The 18,676-nt window shown below is 36.4% G+C and overlaps 1 protein-coding gene and 1 long non-coding RNA gene across 2 annotated transcripts in view; one reads left to right on the top strand and one right to left on the bottom strand.

Annotated features, from left to right (window-relative positions):
• Nucleotides 1-13,342, top strand: part of LOC311431381 — a 70,161-nt gene extending 56,819 nt beyond the window's left edge. Inside the window, exons 2-6 of the long non-coding RNA XR_014689383.1 lie at nt 4,651-4,900; nt 6,130-6,267; nt 6,673-6,816; nt 8,232-8,304; nt 12,482-13,342. This is a non-coding gene — a long non-coding RNA (uncharacterized lncRNA). The remainder of the gene's footprint in view (nt 1-4,650; nt 4,901-6,129; nt 6,268-6,672; nt 6,817-8,231; nt 8,305-12,481) is intronic.
• The window catches only part of NTF3 (neurotrophin 3), a 59,323-nt gene that overhangs the window by 26,232 nt on the left and 14,415 nt on the right, over nt 1-18,676 (bottom strand). The gene's annotated exons all lie outside the window — the stretch shown is intronic.

The raw sequence follows: 18,676 nt of genomic DNA, 5'->3' as shown, positions 1-18,676 counted from the left end.
TACTTGCTGTGGAAGCAGTTGTGGGAAGTAAAGACAGATCCTGTACCCAAGATTCCCTAGACTTCTTTGTGCATGGGCAAAAATATTTTTAGGTTTTTATATCTACTGTGTATTTTACTCATCTACTTCACAAAAATTAATCAAAACCTAGGGAATGTTTGCCACTATTTTCCTATATACAACATATCTATAATGAAGGCTTACACGAAAATAGATGTGAATGACATTGCTGGATGCAGACATGATGGACTCATGATTGATGTGGATAGTAATCAAGTGGTCTGTGCGCAGACTAACAGTGGTTGTGAGACCTCTCACTCCCTGTTCCCAAAGGGATACTAACTGTTTTTTGCTCCTGGTGTAGTAGATATTATAGTTCACCTTGTTTATGTAAACTGTGATACTGATTTTAAGTTTATCTAGACAGTACTTTTTGAAAACGGTTCCTTATTTGATTTTACATAAGACCATGCAAAATCAGTTTCAATTAAAACAAAACGTGACTTTCTTACATCACAAGAACTGTTCACATGACCACATGCAGAAACAACATGTATTAACTCCTCATTATGGATTAGAAAATATTTTTGGTGACCTCAGTAATATCAGAGTTTTCTTGGGAAGTTGCACCATGCAAAAAATATATGTTTTTTTTGCTGTACATAGCAAAAGATCACAGAGATGCACTAGCTGAAATGTGAATCCAAGAATAAACGTAAATGTGTTGTATTCCTTTCAGTGCGTCATCTCCTCTAGAAACAAAAAGGAAGAACTAGTATCAAGGACAGGATTTTCAGAGTTGTCTAAATGTATTCATTCCTTCAATTGCCAAAAGTGTTCTGGACTTCACACATCTCAATAAATTACGAAAGAGCTCTGCAATATTCTGGCATGTGACAGTAACATCAGAGTTCAACCTGTCTTTTGATGGCCCTAGAAAAATGACTCAACATTTTTAAACAGTACAGATATTTGAGAAGCCTTGATGAGATGAGTGCTCTGCCTCTATGTTCAGGATCTAACATCTGGAGAACTCCTACCACTACATTGTCTGAAAAAGATGCAGTTTTCCAGAAGCATGCAATTGATAAAAAGGAGAATCTCATATGATATTCTCTACCCCTAACACTACAAGATTTGACATGTTAAGTTTGTGTATAACATTCTTCTACTGATCATTTTGTGCTACCAAAAGCAAATATGTTTCTTGTTTAGTGTGTAGAAACACTAGAATATGTTTCAGTAAGATCTTTTCTCCGATTTTCACTCTAATTCCACTAGAGAAAGCACAAAAGTGGCTTCTAGTTATTAAAGGTATGCTTGTGAAGAAAAACGATATCACTATAAAAATGGGCATACAGCAATGTATTACAAGTATGAATGGTGTCAAATGGTTGTAGTTTTACTGGTCCTGAAAGAAATCTGTCACTGTTCTGTAATTCAGGATACATGTCTTACCCGGAGATTTTGCTCCTATGTTTTCCTCATTTTTTATTTCCTTTACATTTGTGGTTGATTTATAATAAGACAGCCAGAAACATAAACCATAAAATGCATACAATTTATGAAAAAATAATTCCAATTCATGAGCATTCATGCTTTTTTTTTTAAATTTTTTTTTTTCCTTTTTTATTTTTTTAATATACTTTTAGCAATTTGGGGGCTTCTAAACATAGTTGCGCATAGAGTATGTAACATATTTCAGGACCAATCCAGCTTCAAAAGAAATCAGTGGGAGTCTTCCTGTCTCCTTGTGGTGAGGTGGAATTGGACTGATAAAGTTGGAAGAAATATTGGGGAAAGCTTTTGGGACACTTACTCAAAATTACTTAATGAGTCAGGATGAAAATACATGATCCCTCTGCTATTTCCTAATCCTTCTTACATTCAGTAATATAGTATGTCAAGATTCTGGAGACTGGAGTTTATCCTCTAAATCCTCGATACCCACAGCTATACCAAACAGTGAGGACTGTCATATAATTCATATAAGTACTATGTCAAAGAGATGTTAGTTCTGGGAGTTGAATAGAGGGGTTCCTCATGACTCCTCTGTCCTTTTGGTCCCTGATATTCCCAGACATGACTGCATTCAAATTATCTAGAATCACCAATTTGTTAATAGGTTAACTATCCAGTGTGAATGGATTTCTGCATACCACATTCATCCAAATTCTTAGGCTCAACTCTAGCTGCTGATACTTTTAAATACACCATTTCCTATCATTCCTTTGAAAGCCTGGGAAGCCTTGAAATATATTTGGATCTAAAACCTTAACTGCCTCTAGATACATGAATACACTCGTGACTCTTTTACCCTTCCTCTTTAAATCAACACTTTTTTTTTTTTTTCTTCCCCAAAGTTAACATTCTCAGGCTGTTTTTTTTTTTTTTTTTTTTTTTTTTTTTTTTTTTTTCTTCCAGTCTTCTCCTAGTAAAATGGACACTTTTTGACTGTCTATCACTCCTATTAGAGCTTGACTGCTGTAATGTCTGACTGGTGGCTGACCCACTTCGCACCCTTAAATTGTGCAGCAGGGACTTCTGAAATAACAAATCACAATCTCATTTGCTTGACAGCCATTAGTTGTGACTAAACCATCATAGCAGCACAAAAGACAGTGTGGCAAAGCAAGGGTAGTGCTGCCTTAAATTTGAACCATCTGGAGACTAAGGATTTTAACAGACACACAAAAAAAGTTTTATTTGAAAAGAAATACACTAGTCACTCCAAGAAGTTATCTTTTAAAGTAGTGCCTTGAATCAGAAAACACAATCACTATGCCTTGCAAAGCTCAAAGAAAATAAGAGCTAACTAAAAAGTGAAGTTAATTGAAGATGAGTACTGAAGGAAACCAGTACAAACAAGACAAAAAAGATGTAATTCTGCCATAAATAGATCATGTTAATTACCTGTGTATAATATTTTAGACTTAACAATAAAGGACATTCCTCCAAATGCAAGCAGTCATAACAACTAGTAACATTTTCATTAAAAACAGACTAAGCCTTGTCTTCATGTCAAAACCAATAAGCTGCAGAAGAGTAATTAAATGAATTTCAGCAACCCTATACCTCTTCATCTGGGGGAGAGAAGGGGAGGGATGGAGATATTTAATAAGCTAGCATCATTGCAACAGCTTGGTGTTTTTAAAAACATAGTGCCAAACTGCTAAAAGAGAAAATCTTTCATCTTTCTAATATATATATATAGTGGAGTGGGATGTTTCTTACTGCTGTATTGCTGTACGCTCTGTGGAAGAGACTATCAAGAGAGAGAGCCTGGGCATTTCCAGTTCAACGTGCATCTTCATTTTCTACTATACATAAGTTAGAAGTTTAAAAAGAACTGAAATAAAACAGATTTAGTTGTCTTAACTGTTATACTTTTAAAGGGAATAAAAATGTTCCTTATGCTTTCAAAAAAAAAAAAAAAGATATAAACAACAATTATCAATTTTCTGTTTTATTTTTTTACAAGAAGTGATTGCAAGAGGGCAGGTGAAATCTGCCAGTGATCTTGTTCTCATGTACCAGCTCTGGTATTGAACATAGTTTACATCTTCTACAGTGATTTGCCATTGTTTCCATGTTACATCTGAAGGCTGCACTATCGCAGAAGACCACAACCCAAAGAACTGTAGAATTTTCTCTGTGTTGACATGTCTTCCATGTTCTCTATTTTATTTTATTTTATTTTATTTTATTTTATTTTATTTTATTTTATTTTATTTTATTTTATTTTATTTTATTTATTTATTTTTATTTTTACAATGCTTTCATTTGACTCCAGTTGGCATGCCAAGAGATTACAGGCATCAAGTTTCACCTCACAAATTGTAATAGCCATAAGGACTGTATTTAATGAAGTGACTCCCACCTCAAAAGAATGAGACTGCTTTTACTATATTATTATGATAATCAACAGTTAAGTTGGCATTTGCCAGCCATAACCACAGATGTCATCTTTGAAGTGTGAGAAAAACAGCACTAATGTCAAATACCACAGTGTGGGAACACTTGGCATACACCACCAGCTTAAGAAAATCAAGAATTTGGCTATGCTCCTGGAAGATACTGTGGTTGAAGTGACATAAATATATAATTAGGAGAATCCATACATCAACAGGAACTGCACCCACTTTAATGTTAAAGTGATGGGGAAAGCACAACATTTTTCATTGTTCTTCACTTCTTCTGACATAGAGGTATCTGAGACAAACACATATCTGACTTTGATTTTAAGAAGACTCCTGGGAGGGTCTCCTTTAGATTTGAACTCCATGTATACAGTAAGCAGAGCCTGCACAGCAATGCCTTTGAGCCATGAACCACCATTAAATCACTGTCCAGTAGTAGTGTTCATATTTGGCTAGTGTATGTCTTGCTCAGTTCCAGTACAGTAAGTTCAATAGGCTTGGAGCTGAACTGCAGTACAGCCATTAATCAAAAACCCTATAAAATTGAGTTCCAGGAATTTATAAATATATAATACAAATATGAGCTGTGGGATTTTTTCTGTAAACACTCCATCTCAGAAATGCTTCATGTCTCCCCAAGCACCATAACTTCACCAGCTAGCATAGATAGTTCTAGCTCTTAATTTCTATGTGCAACAGCATTGTCTTGCTTTGTATCCCTGCTTTTCAGTTGGCAGTCATTGTGAAGGGGAGAGAGCAAGAGGACATCTCACCACCACAGAAGCCTACCTGTTTTTTTTCATTGGACAAACAGGGCATGACCCTATAAGTCAAGGACCAACATCCTGTGTTTTTTCTGGAATAAGGGAACAGGACTGAATCTTCCCACCCGCTTGCCAGCAGCCATGAAATATCAGTTCAGTGCAACTCCAAAGTCCTTAGGAATCTCTCCATTAACTTTATTTGGATTGATCTATGAGGTACTAATAATTTAACTTTAAGACTGGACAGAAAATAAAACACTACTTTGCTTTTTCTAAAGGAATGTTCTCTCTGTTTTATGTTTTCCTTTTATATGAAAACTTGCTTTGCTCTTCTTCACTGCCATTCTACTTTAAATACCCCATTTTTATCTGTCTTAGACAGGAGTCTGAAACTGGAAAGTGTCCCCTTTGTTTCTATCTCCTACTGAGACCACTTGACTAGACCTTGCAAAGTGTTGATAAGCGATCCTTTTGGAGAGGAGGAGTTGAAAATGGAGATCACTCTTGGCCTTTCAGGAGTAACATGTGAAAGACTTTCCCAGTGAACTAATTTGCTTACATATACTTTGAAATGTTATGTTTTGTCTTCTCTTAGGCCAGACTATGTTGTGATGGCATAAATACATGCTGGTCTCTGAAAAAGTTCTGTAAAGTGGAGTTACTTGAGTTTTCTTATGGATGTTTATTATTATTATTATTATTATTATTATTTTATTTTATTTTATTTTATTATTTTATTTTATTTTTACTTTTAGTTTGTCATAAGACCATGCCTCAGTAATTTATAAACCACTTAAAACATTCATTGTAGACTAAGTAAATGGAAGTAATGTTTAATTGTTCATTTTTTAGTGGTGATGCAGAACGTAATACTGCATATGCAGTTTACAAGGCTCCACCACTAGCATTTGGATTCAATTTTAAACTTATAAATCAAGTGCTAAGTATAGTGCTTGTTTGTATCTGTGAAATATTTCCTTCTCGTTTGTTCTTATCAACCTCTAGTAATGATATATACATATGTCATGTAAGACAGTAAATATGCAGAAGTTCCAAGGAAAATTTCAGTGCCATATCTCTGCTGATTAATGTTTGAAACTAGCATAAAAGCTAGAACAAAGATAACCTCTAGCATAGTCTAGAGGAATGAACACAGCAGATAAAAACTCTCCTATGGAAAGTGCAACAGCAGAACTGATATGCCACCCAGCCTCCATTTCGAGGATTACAGACACTTGTGTTCTCCCCTAGCCTTGTTTGTTCATTCCAAGGTGTATTTAGTTCAGTCTGGTAGGCGGGAAATTACATTTTTTGTCTTCATTTTACTGCGAGCTGTAAGCTAAACCATGCTTCTTGAAGGCTGTAGCAATAAATTCATTAAATATTGGAATCTAGGGTCACTGTGTTCGTCTGTCATTGTAAGTCCGTGACTGTATTTTCTGCAGTTGTGCTCTGTGGACAAAGAGCCTTTCCTACATGATGCAACTGTGAGAATTAACAGCTGAGGATTTGCACAGTGCTGTGGACACTAGCACTACTAAAGCAAGAAGAAATGGAGAAGGACCATAATTGCATACCTGAGGGTAAAAGCTTGAACACTGCAATTCAGAGTAAGAACACAATCATAGAATGGTTTGGGTTGGAAGGAACTGTTAAGGATCATCTAATTCCAACCCCCCCTGACATGGGCAGGGACAACTTCCACTAGAGCAGGTTGCTCAAAGTGCCATCCAACTTGGCCTTAAACACTTCCAGGGAGGTGCAGCTACAATTTCTCTGGACAACATGTTCCAGTGCCTCACCAACCTCAGAGTAAAGAATTTCTTCCTTATATCTAATCTAAATCTACCCTTTTTTAGTTTAAAGCCATTACCCCTTGTCCTATCACTATGCCCCCTGATAAAGAGTCTCTCTCAAGCTTTTCTGTAGGCCCTCTTTAGATACTGGAAGGCTGCTATAAGGTGTCCCCAGACCGTTCTCTTTTCCAGGCTGAACAAGCACAAGTCTCTCAGCCTATCTTCATAGGAGAGGTGCTCCAGCCTTCTGATTAACCTTGTGGCCCTCTGGATTTGCTCCACCATGTCCATTTCCTTCCTGTGCTGGGGGTCCTGAAGCTGAACACAGTACTCCAGGTGAGGGTCTTAAGAGAGCAGTGTAGAGGGTGAGAATCATTTCTCTTGACCTGGTGATCACTTTTTAAAATTTATTTTATTTTATTTTTTATGCAGATCATAGTATAGAGGAAAGATATTAACAAACTGTCTAGCAACCTCATGTTACTGTTTCAGTGAAATTCTGTTACTAACATATACAGGTTAAAGACTACAAACCAGACTTATGTTTGTGTTTCTAAGTGGCTATTTCATAAGGAAATAATAAAATATTAGCCAAGACAGCATCACCAGGATAAATGTTTCCAGAAAGCTCTCAATACAGCAGACATTCTAGTAAAGACCATTTGCCTTTTAATTGTCACAGCGAGCTAAGGGACAGACTTAGGTGCCCATATACTAGTGTCTTGTGATTTGACATGCCCAAGGGGATTCAGCGTAGCTTCCAATAAGGCATATTGCTCTGGAAAAGCATGGGTCTTTGATAAACTGGGACTAGATTTGTATGGATGTTTCAGGCATTTCAAATATCTCTTAGATACTAACACAAGTTAACTTCTCCCTGACAGTATATTAAAATGAATCCTAATGAGATTGTATCTAGCAGCATATATCCAGTATTCTTGCTTTATGGTCCAGTGATATTTGTTATATAGCATTGACCAGCTACTATGCATGAGAGAAGTCATAGTTCATTTAGACCAGATCTTGTGTGTCATGTAAGCTTCCTACATTGAGAAGGTGCTCAATTTGCCAGAAAAAAAAAAAAAAAAGATATTTGACCCTCTTACATTACAATGTAGCAAGATCAGCCCTGCTTGGTTAAAGGATGAGGTAGGCACAGGATGTCCTTTCAACAACTAGGGATGCTACAGCATAGCAACAGATTGCTTAGAAAATGTCTAAAGTTTTCATTACCAAAAGCCATCAAGAACAAGATAGATGAGTAGATATTTATATACAGAGAGCAAGAGTCTGGGAGCAAGAGTTTGGTCATCTCCTCATGCCCATTTATGAGGCTATATGATTTTCTTGTCTGAATCTTTCTACTTTTGAAAACTCTAGGACTACCGCAGAAGGAGAGAGAAGTGTGTCTCATGTATAAGAATGTTTGCAAATTTGTGGTTGATGGACAACACAATTTGCACAGAGATGTTGTGAGATGTTATTTCAAGTTATGCAAAATATCTATTGCTTTTGTAAACTCACAGGGAAGCAAAATATAATAGGAGAAAAACAAACAAACAAAAAATAACAGAATGCACCCTGCCATGCACTGAAGAGAGAGATGGAATATAAAGTTTAATTTTGTGGTTTCAAACTGCATTTTTAGTAAAACAATGGACAAAAATATTAGGCTGCTTTAGGCTGTAAGTTATACACTGATCTACAAACTTAATGATATAATGTGTCCTTGTGCGTGTTTATTGAACTAGGCTACTGGGACTGTGAAGGAATGCTACCAATGGCTCTTGTGATACCCTTGCAGGCCTCAGCCTTAAGACAAAGGTAAGCAGAATGCTGGGAAAGATTTGTTCACAGTGTGTAGCGCTAACTGGATATTGTACTAAGTATGCTTTGCCAAGACACACTGGGGAAAAACAGTTCAGCATTTACATATTTATGTGCCATGGTGTGAGAAAACCATAAAATATTGTACTAATTCTGTGCCCATGCTGTGTAGGGGCAGAACTCCAGGTTTGTCAGCCTGTGAGAGAATAGATTTGGCCCTGAATCTGTCTGTCTTGCTAAAATAGTTATTGAGATCTGGTAACCAAAATGTATAACAATGGTTTCAGAATCTCCGTGAATAATTGTGTGCAACTGTGTGTAATTGTAATCATCAAAAATATTCTTTGTTTTCATATCACCTCAGTAGATCTGCTGAATTCTCTGCAGCCTCTATACATACAGTGCCATAAAATGCAAATGCTTTTGTCTTGGAAAATAACCAACAAGGAGCACACTGTGATAGTGGGTGTGGAGGTAGATACCAGCCAAGAATATTGTAGGCTGGGTTTATAAGGAAGAGTGAAGAATCTTTTATGTCTCCATGAGATATGGTTACATGGTTACATCTTAAGAACAACAAAAGTCAAGTAAGAAATCCAAACACACTTCAAACTTAATAACAAACTGAGGTCATCTTGCAAAGGTAAAATGAGCCTTAACCATGTTTTAACAGTAGTCATGGGTAACAATTCTATCTGTAAGTATCCAATCCTTGAAGAAAACTAGCTAGCCCTCAACTAGAAGTCTAGCACATAGCAGGTGTTGAAAATGGAAATGTAATTTCCCAGCTAGGCAGACATCCAATATTTATGAGCCAAGTCTGTGGAAATAACTGAATCTGCTGATAGGGACAGAATAATTTAGCAGAAAATCAAGTAACTTTTCCACTTCAGGAAAAAACGTCATTCACCTTTTATCTTAACGTATTCCTACCACAGCCAAAATGTATTGTCAGCTGCTGAAGCAATCATATAAGATACTAACACAAAAATGTAAGAATCCTCACAAATACAGTTATTTACAGTTATTTACTTAATTAGTTGTCTGACAGAGATAGGTGATGAATGGACGAGAAAGAGAGAGAGAGAGAGAGAGGGAGAAAGAGAAAGAGAAAAAGAAGAAGAAAAAAAAAAAAAGAAGAAGAAGAGGAAGAAGAAGAAGAAGAAAGAAAGAGAAAGAGAAAGAGAGAAAGAGAAAGAGAAAGAGAAAGAGAAAGAGAAAGAGAAAGAGAAAGAGAAAGAGAAAGAACAAGAACAAGAACAAGAACAAGAACAAGAACAAGAACAAGAACAAGAACAAGAACAAGAACAAGAACAAGAAATCACAGATTCCTGAGAGGGAAAATAGTCCACTAACTTGCAGCAGTACCTTTATAACTTCCTACGTAGTGTTTTGGATCTGGATTAAATGTAGACTAGAGTTGATTTTTTTTTCTGGTTTGACAATGTGTCAATCATGTCAGATATTTTTTGAAATTTTTACCAAGTTGGGTAGAAATCTTTCGTGAACAACAGATGTTGCTATGAGATTTCTGAAGCAGGGAAATATAGCCCTTGCATTTTTGGATCTAAGTCAGAACAGAACTGCAGAACTAGAATGGCTCTGGAGAAACAAATCTTGCACACTTCCTGCCCAGCTGAAATCTGAAGACGCCTTGGTTTTCTCTGTGACTGTTAGTGAAATAATTGATAATTGCCAGACAGACAGATCTGTTCCTGTCAACACTCCTAACTCAAAAGTCAACTCCCAAATTTTCTTGAGAATTTCCTGTCTCCTTCTGATAAGGCTCCTGTCTCATTTTGGCAGACTACCTACATCAAACTGCCAAACTATGCATAACAACACTTTTCATGGGTGTTTGCACAAATTCAGATAATCCTGACACCCCCCATACATAGCCCAAATCTCAATGGATCAATGGAGAATTAAAATGTGGAGAAATGAATGATCAAGTCCTAAAAAGGAATAGATTCAGTATATTTCCCATATTTATTTATCTTTTCATTTGAAACTCACTCTGTTAGAAGACTAGTAAGGAGACTAGAGTATAGCTAAATTGTTAGAACAATAGAGCATAAGTAGGATCAGTGTGCTGGATGTGCCCATCACTGGCTCTATGTAAAATGTGAGCATCGACCTTTTAGAACTGGTTTCAAATGGATTATGATATCCCTGCACCCACCCAAGTATATTTGTTATTCAAACAGGCATGCCAAATAACTGACTAATAATTGCCTTCTTGAGTTGGAACTCATTCCGGGACAGTTTTTTTGTTAGCATTTGGTCAGAGTCACAGCAAAACTCTTTGGAGCCTGTTTTGGCAACCCTATGCCCTCAATTCCCTCTTCTTTTGCTCTTTCCAGCTACTGCCAGCAAAGACTCCTGCTTGCTGCATCCGCAGATATTGGCAGGCCCTCCTCTTGGAGAAGGGCAACAGATCTGGCATGTGTCCTGTTTGGTGTGTCTCTGAATTGACATCTCTACTCACCCTATTCCTTGTGTTGGCATCATAACTAATGTTCAAATGTCAGACTACACCAATAGATGCATCATTCACTCAAGGAATGGGTTTGCCCAATTCCACCCTACAGACACCCCACTTTCAAGAAGTACCCATGCAGATACTCATTTTTACAAATGTGCAACAGTAGCTTTCTGGAATCAAAGTAAAAAATTCCTCTAAAATTACCACCTATCACCTGAAATTACACAGGGCAATATAAATGACATTTTTATATCTAAGAACCAAAATCATAGAATGTCTTGTGTGGGAAGGGACTTTAAAAATTATCTAGTTCCAAACCCCACTGCCATTGGCAGGGATGCCACCCACTAGATCAGGTTGCCCAAGGCCTCATCCAACCTGGTCTTGAACACCTCCAGGGACAGGGAATCCACAGCCTCTCTGGGTAACCCGTTCCAGTGCTTCACCACCCTCTGAGTAAAGAATTTCCTCCTAACCTTTAATCTAAAACTCCCTTTTTTTTAGTTTAAAACTATTCCCCCTTGTCCTGTTGTTATCTGACTGATCAAAAAATTTGCTCTCCATCTTTTTTGTAAACCTTCTGTAAGTATTGAAAAGCTGCAACGAGGCCACCCCAGGGTCTTCTCTTATTTAGGCTAAACAGCCCCAGCTCCCTCAGCCTTTCTTCGTAGGAGAGGTGCTCCAGCGCTATGGTCAACTTAATGGCCCTTCTCTGAACCCATTCTAAAAGACCCACATCCTTCTTGTGTTGGGGGCCCCACACCTGGACACAGTACTCTGAGTGGGGCCTCACAAGTGCAGGACAGGGTGGACAATCACCTCCCTCGACCTACTGGCCACTTCTCTATTGATGCAGCCCAGGATGCAGTTGGTCTTCTGGGCTGCAAGCATGTACTGCTGGCTAAAGTCAAAATGACAATTCTGTCAATGAGTCAGCAAAAATTGTAGTCACAGAATTACAGAATGTTTGAGGTTGGATAATACCTCTCGAGGTCACCCACTCCAGGCCCTCTGCTCAAGCAGAGCCACCTAGGACCATGTCCAGACAGGTTTTGAATTTTTCCAAGGTGGGAGACTCCACAATGTCTCTGGGTAACCTGTTCCAGTGCTTGGTCACCATTACAGTAAAAAGTGTTTCTTGATTTTCACAGGAAATCTCTTATGTCTCAGTTGATTGCCAATTGCCTTTTGCCTATTGATGCATGGATTTTAAGAGATGGAGGACAGAGAGATCTTTGTAATTGACACATAACAGACAAGATTCATTCCAACTGAAATTATTTGAAAGTTTTCTGTTCATGTGGATGAGTCATTTTATATCCCAAGATCTGAGTATATAGCAAATTTAAAAAAAATAAAATAATGAAAAGAAAGTAACTTACCCCAAAGGTTACAAGAAACAAAAATGAAAAAAAAATAAAAATGAATGAATGACAGAAGGGCCTATTAGGTAAAAACAAAAACAAAAACAAACAAACATATTTTTAGAAATGTGTTTAGCAATAAAAATTAAGCAATGGAAGAGAACTTCAGCAATGTATTGATTATGCATTTGTATTATGCAATGCCTTAAAGCATTTGTTCAAACTTTTCATCCACTTTTATGGGATACTTAGCTGGTCTTTGGTAGATAAAGTCTTATGGCAAGATCTCACGCTATAATATATGATACAATGTGCTTTCTTTCAGGTATTTCATTTTTATTTGGGATGTATACAACTGGGAGAAAATACATACCCATACCCAGAGGAAAGGATCGCATTTTTCAGATGCACTCCCTTGTACAACTGTGTGAGAAGAGGAATTTACAACCTTGTGGCTGTGGACTAGTGCAAGTTCCTGCTTTTTTACCAGGGAAAGAGCCTGAGAGCTTTGATCCCAGTTTTCTCCAACAGCATGTTTATGAACTCTCAGGGTCTCCTAATATCTCTAAAATAATTGTAGTAATCAAAAAGTCAGATATATTAGCACAAATAGAGTTATTTTTCAGTACCAGGACTTAGAAAAATGCCCAGCACTGTTATAAACCTTTGATTTCAGTGGTTTTACAAATGCAGTATATAAGACGGAGCTGAACAGAGTATGAACGGAGCTGTCTGCACTGAAAATCTTGGTCTAAATATGATGAAGTGCTTCCAGTATGTGATATATTTAAAAGAAAGAAAACAACAAACAGAGATGAACAAACACACACACACACAAAAAAAAAAAAAAAAAAAAAAAAGAAGAGAAAAGATTGACCCTGTTTCTGAACTAGAGGAAAAGCAATCTTTGAATTATTTTGGAGCAAATAATTTGGAGCCAATTTTGGAGCAGAAAGCATAACAATGAAACGATCGTTGCTTTTCCAGAAGTGCACACCTCAGAGGCAGTCTGGACTGATCACCATTGTTAAAATATATATCTGTAATCACAGAATAAACATAAAAATATTCAGTGGAACAGAAATACTCTTTAGTAATATATGAATTGCTCTTCCTTGTAACTCCTCCTGTGCCTTTTTACACTGTTTCATTAAGTAAAAAAAATAAAAAAATAAAAATAAAAGCATGATCACATTGTCTGCTAATCCCTACCAGTAATTTCTAAATCTGCAAGTCTATTTTAACCAAATCTGCAAGAGGTACATAATTTTTAAAAATATTAAGTTCCTATAAGTTTCATAAGTGGCAGAAGAAGACACTCATGTTATTATCTCTCTCATAAAGAACAAAATGTTTTAAGTTCAGTAGCTTCTTATCCTCTATTATCATACACAGAGCTCAAATAACAAAAATACATGCTGTGTCTTTCTAAGCTAGTAGACAGAGAAAAGGAAAAGAGATAAGAAGCTGTGTAGGTGTTTAAAGGACAGGGAGGTGAGAGCAGGAGAGCTAGAGGAAGCAGAGGTATTGCAGAATGGAATACCATGGAAGGGAATGCTCACGGAAGGACTACAAGCACAGGACACAAGTTCATAAGAGACTGGGTTTCATTGATGGAGCTGACATTGAGGCGCTTGTTTTGGTTTAGTCTTTGTTACTTGGAAAATAGTTTCTGTTAAACTCAAAATAAAACACTCATGTCAGGACTGGATTATATGCAGTTGGACTTGCTGGTAAATCCACAGCTCACTTTAAATTCACATTGTAGGCTTTACAATACAGCTATCTTTTTGCATGTAAAATAATGTTTACTCTATGAGAACAAAATATTGCCAAGAACAAGTTTAAAGGAAAACTATTACAGCCTTGACTGTGGATAACTTATGTTAATTCTGTAGCAAAGACATAACCATTATACTAAATTTGTCTAAAGGAGGAGGCAAGACAGCAAGGCTCAGAGTTACTAAAAGACTTTCATGAAGTGGGAAGGCAAGTAAACAGAACACTTTAATCAACATATAGACAGTGCTTGATGAAATATTCATGTTTTGTATCATAAATAACATACTCATTTGCTCAGTCTAGTATCAAAATTGGTTAGGAGCCATGAAGTTCTACCGGCTTTCAAGCTATTGAATAACAACAGTTTCACATATTCAGAGTACAGATTTAAATATAATTTAATTGAGGAAAGCTGAAGTATAACACGTGTCCTGTGGGGTGTCTTTCCCTACAATTGTTTAGGATTACTTTGCAAAGGTTGTTTCATTGTCAGCATTGGATTTAGTAGTGAGACATAATTAAATTTTCTACTTCTCTAATACAGTGGGACTCTAAATTTGAAACCTAGCAAGCCTCTTCCCCTTCTAGACAAGGAGGTGTCTGCATGCATTCTACCTGCTTGCATTCTTATAAGAACTATAAAATTAGGCACATAAATGAAATATGAAAATGGCTAAGCATCTAATAAAGATGGGAGCATGTGAAGGAATTCCATCTGCTAAAAAACATGATTATAATTATGGAGTTTCTCTCTTTAAAATTTGTTTCTGCCAGGAAATAAAGGAAGTTATAAGTGAGCTAAAGAAAAAAATAATGATTAGAAACACCCATTCCCTAAAGAAGTAATTGTGAAAGAGGTATTTTTTTTATATTCATTCTTAGACATAGTTAAATCTATCAGAAACAAGCTGAATTTCTTGAAAAAGCACAAAAGAACCTTAATGTGTTGGAGGGGAAAAATAATTCTAGCAGTGCCAACAAGGAGGGAAATACTAATGCAAATCAGCAATTAGTTTTTTTATCACCGGATTAGCTTCACTTCTTCTTAATATGGTAAAATGACACAGTAGCGATACTACTGATGCTTGTATCACCTACAGCACTCTTCAGTACAAGAGCAGTCAGAGGGAGGAATTTTCCATCTTCTCTTTCCACTTCATCCCATCACCAAATAAAACAGCATAGGTGACATTCATAAGATACGAGTTTATGATTCTGGTTTTGAAAATCTCAGTGACTCTTCTCCACAAGTAGAGGCAAATACAGCAGAGATTCTACCTGCAGCAATACAGCCACTCAGTGTTGCAGTGAGGTGGTGTGGTTTAGCTTCCTTCTCTAAAATCTAATTGTCTCAGAAAACAGTCTCAGAACTACGCACTAAAGGTTAAGTTTTGGTAGACAGGTGTTTTCAGTAATTCAAGAAATAGAAATGGATGAAATTTCCTTATTGTGCTTATGTAAAACAATGGTTCTGTACAATTAAATTACATACTCCATCAGATATTTATGATTTGGCGATACTTTTTCTCATTTTCACCATCAAACCTTAAATAGTAACAATAGATATTTCAGTCCATGTGATTTGTATCATATGAAATATTTAGTTTTGATTTTCCTAACAAAATGAAGTTACTTTATTTTCCTAACCTCAGTAACAAATCACATAGCTATTTTCTGTGTACAGCATTCTATTTCACCAATTTTATACCCAGACACAGTTCTTCCTTGTGGACTGAGCCCCCAAAGGATAACATCTCCAACAGCTGCTGTATTAACATCCCTCAGTGATGTTAATCACTGATGGTGAATCATGACTCTAGGCCGATGTGGTGCACTATTGGAGATGTAGTTCTGAACTCCAAGGCAGCCATTCTTTTTCTGTGCCTCTAAAACAGTTTAGAAAGTACTGGTTTTAACCAATAAAAGCTAGGTACAATTTCTGTCTTTCTGAAAGAAGAAAGTAGAGGTCCCTTTTCACTGAATTCCTTCCTCATTCTGAGTTCTGAGAAGAAAATAGAGGTCCCTTTTCACTGAATTCCTTCCTCACTCCGAGTTCTGCCTAACTACCATCAACACACAAAGTACTGTAGCAAGAAAAAAAGAGTCCCAAGAACAGAAAGAAGGTGAGTAAGGAAACAGAAGTAGAAGTCCCCAAATAGCGTAACCTTTCCTGATGTCAAGCAGCAGAGATTCAAGCAAGATTTATTTTTTTTTATTTATTTATTTTTTCACAAGCTAAGGAATGCTACTGAAGAAGAATATGAGCAGCAATAATTATACCTTTTATGTCTTGGGGACTTGGTTAGAGGACCTTAATGGCCTTAAGAGGAACAGCAAAGCAGTTACCAGACTGATAAAGAATGAAGGAGAGTTTTGAAAGTGTCAACGTCATAGCAAGAATAAAAAAGGAGAAAAAACTCTTTTTTTTTTTTTTTTAATACAACGTGTTTAAAACTTCTTCAATCAAACGAGCAATTTCAAGGGATCTTTTGGACCCTATCTGTTCAGTGAAAAAAAAAATGTTATAAACTCCTCATATATATTTATGAAGCAAAACAAAACAAGCAAACAACAACAAACAACAACAAATGAAAAATTGCTAGGCTGCAGACTAGAAACAAACAAACAAACAAAAAAATTGAATGTTTTTTAGGAAAAGCAAAAGAAGGCCACAGCTGACTGCCTGGTTTACCAAACCAAAAACCCATCAAAACATAAAGACACAGGAGAAAATTGAGGACTACAAGCAAAAATAGACAAAAGGCAATCAGAGTCAACTTGTAAAATCAGTATAGAAGATTGCATTATATATGGAAAAAGTATCAGAAAAATCAGAAAAAAAAATGTAAAGAAATGTTTTGCAACTAAGAAATTTTGTAAAGAATGGTTCTGCAAAAAAAATATGGCAAAACAGGCCTGATGATATTTATCAAGAAACTCAGTGTGTATGCATTCTGCATGGCTGAAAATTAAAAGAATTATTGGTTGGAGCTGTTGAAAAGCTTTTTATATATATTAGCTGGAACATCACATTGAATCCACATTAAAAAATTTCTGATAGAAATTGTGCTTCTGTGTGAAAGTTAAAATGAAGCTTGCAATGATGGGAAAGCATTTAAAGAGACATCTAGGAGTGCTATATGACAGATGGTGTTTTATTGCAAGTTTGTCCCTAAATTTAAGGTAAGAATGACTAGATTGTTCCCTCCCTCCCTCCCTCCCTCCCTCCCTCCCTTCTTTCCTTCCTTCCTTCACATGGAATTCACAAGCTCAGATCCATGATCCAAGGTTACCAAAGGCTGTTTATTTAGAGGGGAAGTTATATTTTGGGGGGTCTGTATTACCGGTCTTATTAGTATGTGAAGGGAATATTACTTGCTAAAATGTCATTCAATGGAGAGTTTAAAACAAGAATACCTGTTTAAGTAACTATAAGATTAAAACCAAAAACATTAAAAATTCTTAAAATTATCATGCAAAAATCAAAGAGAAAATCTGCGTAGGTAAAGGTAGTGAGATCTGCAGTGTTGTTATATGTGCAGTCAATACACACATAAATATACACATGTACAAATATGTGTGTAATACTTACAATATATATAATGTGTAAGTAATTTCTAATATTGAAAGCAGAGTAGATCACACACCATCCAGAGCCAAATGAGAACTATGAAGGGATTTTTGTCTGCTGATTTTACGCTCAAAAGAAGATTTACAGGTGCTATATCTCCATTTCAAATTGCTGTAAGAACAAGGCCTGAATTATCCATAAATAAATTCTAACTAGTATTATATAAAAAGGTTATGACAGAGCTAATAGAATTTAACAGGAAGCCAGAATGCCATGTTAAATATAGTGTAGGAAAGACCAAGGCAGAGAATTTCCTTTGGTACCAGAGGTAAAACTTCAAACTGATTTCTTTTCAGTTTCTGAGAATGGATGAATGCCAGTTCTGAGAACTGGCAAAGATGGGCTGGTGCTGAACAAACTTGACACTTGCCCCTTTTAATACTAATCTTTTGATCTTTCCAGATGGCAGAGTTTACTTCTCTTCCCATCTGCTCCTTTTCAGTATGAACAAGAAAGGAAAAAAGGAAATTGCTAAAACATTTCATGACTTTTAGAAGGATCTTTGAGCTTCTTTTCATGTCATTTATTCTTTACCTGTGAAATATAGTGGTGGCACCTATGATTTTTTGCCATAGTCAAAAGGTATACTCTGGGTTTTGTTTTCCAAGTTTTGCCTGAGATAATCCATCTGAATGAAATTAATGGATGAAAACATGGAAAGAGATGGAGTCATTATGTCAATATATACTTTCAGAAAGAGTAAACAAAACCAACAAACAGAAGTGGCATCAGGCTAATGGCAGATAACATTTAATGCCACATAGTAGTAGACAAGTCAGAGCAGAACTTCAGATGAAAATTTGCTAGTCCAGATTCGGAAAACTGTTTCTACATTGAAATAAGATCTTGTGCAGAGTCAACAACCCTCATCGCCCTGGCTATTTGCAATAGTTTCTGTGTTGAGTTCTCAGGGCTTGACTCTAATTTTTCATTGACACAGAATGAACTAACTCCCTGGGGCTTCATTGGTCTTCTCCCATCTAAGTGGGGTCAGAATTAGACATCTGTTAAACTAGTTATCTCCAGAGACAGCCACCGACTATTCAAATAATTAAATAAATAAAAATTAACAGAGGGATGATAGAAGCTGATAGATGGGAAAAGGTA

The sequence above is a fragment of the Aythya ferina genome (genome assembly GCF_964211825.1).
Source record: "Aythya ferina genome assembly, chromosome: 1".
Taxonomy (NCBI): domain Eukaryota; kingdom Metazoa; phylum Chordata; class Aves; order Anseriformes; family Anatidae; genus Aythya; species Aythya ferina.
The sequence above is the reverse complement of the archived record's forward strand: the minus strand, read 5'-3'. Positions and strand labels throughout refer to the sequence as shown.